Here is a 2,250-nt window from a genome sequence, read left to right as displayed (position 1 = left end):
CGATAAAAAAATAAATGACTGAAAAGGTCATTTGTCCATCATTGTCAGTGTAGTATACAAGTGTGTGTAACTAGTGCACGCTGTCATGTGTATTGTACAGGCAGTAGTACATCGGCCCAATCGTCTAAGTTTTATTTGAATTTAAAATATAACTAAACTTAAATAATAGGTTTAGCGTTCGTCCGTGATTTCGTAAGCGCGGAAAAAATATAGCCTAGGTTCTATTGATAGTCTCGACAAAATCGGTCCATGCGATTCGGAGATTATTCATATGGCCATTTGCCTGATTGTCCCTTATAATATTAACAAAAATTAACTTTAACTGTCAACTTTAACTTGCGTTAAATTTTCATTAATTAAAGGCTTTAACGAATAACGAAGTTACATTTTTATTTAACGAATTAAAGATTAATGAAGTTAACTTTTGATTAACTGTGCCCACCTGTGACCAGGACCATAACAGGTTCACAAATTATTAACATCCTGAAGGAACTCTTTAGTCGACTGGGCTATCCACATTCAATCACTGCAGATAATGGCCAGCAGTTTGTAAATGAAGAGTTTAAAACTTTTTGTGAAGATTGCAACATTAAACTTTTAGTACTGTTCCATATTGGCCGCAAATGAATGGGGAAGTTGAGCTTCAAAATAAAGATATCTTAAAGTGCCTTAGAATAAGTGCAAGCGAAAAAAAAAAAAACACGAATATAAGAGAAACATTATATTAGTATTTTGTGATGTATAACTGTACTCCTCACTCTGTAACAGGAAAGACCCCTTCAGAACTTTTCTTTAAACGAAAAAATAGGGATAAGATTCGATGCTACACGATATTATTATTATTCGGGTTAGTTTCGACATACAACATTTTTCAATTATTATTTAATTCAATACTAAATTTTGACATTAAGCTTGAGTGTTGTTGATACGCCGGCTTGATAATACATCATGGCGTCGGCCGGAATGCTGAGTGATTAGTGAATTGATACATACTTAAACCAATGATCTTGATACTTAGTAAAGCAACAACTGCAATTTTTTTTTAAAAAAAAAGGAAATGGATTAGCTAAGTGTGCATTTGAATAATGCATAATTATCGTGATTAAATAGTAAATACTTTATTGGCATAGCCGCTTGGTTTATATGAAATTTATGCATAATAATACAAATACAAATACAAATATACTTTATTGTGCACTATCATGGAGTTACAAAAAAGAAAGTACAACAGGATTTTCACAAAAGGCGGTCTTATCGCTAAGCAGCGATCTCTGCCAGACAACCTTAGACAAATAATGCATATTATTATGCAAAATAATGAAAAAAAATTTAGATTTCAACTTAATTTAAGGTTAATCTATATACTTTTCTTCGTACTATTCATGGCGATTATAGTATATCTTCGAGGGGAGTTCATTGCAGCACTGATAGTGACAATGACTCACACTTTTGTTTTGTTTTGTATTTTCTGTACTACAAAATATATCTAAATTATACGTAAAATGTTTGTTAGCAACAAGACCTATCGTTCTCCTATATCAGTTGTTAATTATTGCAGATATCCATGAAGTTGGTTGCACAGTCACATGCACGGAAATGTAAACATTGTTCTTGTTATAACGACATGACTTCTGATGGCGTTGTTCGATGAGTACATCATTTAATCAGATGATGTAAATTTCTTTTAATTTAGTTAATTTTTATGACTACCATTAGGTTTAGGTTTAAAGATCTTTATTTCTCAAAAAAAAAAAAAACACAATGCTTCACTTACAATGAAAAAAAAAAATGGAGTAGATATGTTCGGAACCGTACCGCCGTGCGTAAACAACTTCTGTAAATCCGTGCTCGTAATTTTGTTTTAAAAAATAGTTATGAGTAATTGCACTTATTTAAAGTAATAGTTATAGTTTTTCTGTGCGTTGTAAGGAAGGTGTAAGTTTAAAGTGTTTGCTATAAACAAATGTTTTGTGAAGTTTTTAAATGTTATTAAACTATGCTGAACAATTATTGATATACCCGAAAAATAAATATGTATATCATACAGGCTTGCGGGTTAATTCGTAATATAGATACAGAATACAGGATCAATATAAAGCAAAATAAAACTTAACACAACTATAGAAGAGAATCTAACTTGACAGAAATGACAAAGTTATATATGTAGATAATATTGAGAGATTATTACAGTTCAGCGATGATATATGATTTAAGTTTATTTTTGGAAGCATTAATACTGTTACAATTCTT

Source organism: Papilio machaon, chromosome W (genome assembly GCF_912999745.1).
Source record: "Papilio machaon chromosome W, ilPapMach1.1, whole genome shotgun sequence".
Classification (NCBI taxonomy): Eukaryota; Metazoa; Arthropoda; class Insecta; order Lepidoptera; family Papilionidae; genus Papilio; species Papilio machaon.
This window is presented reverse-complemented; position numbering follows the sequence as displayed.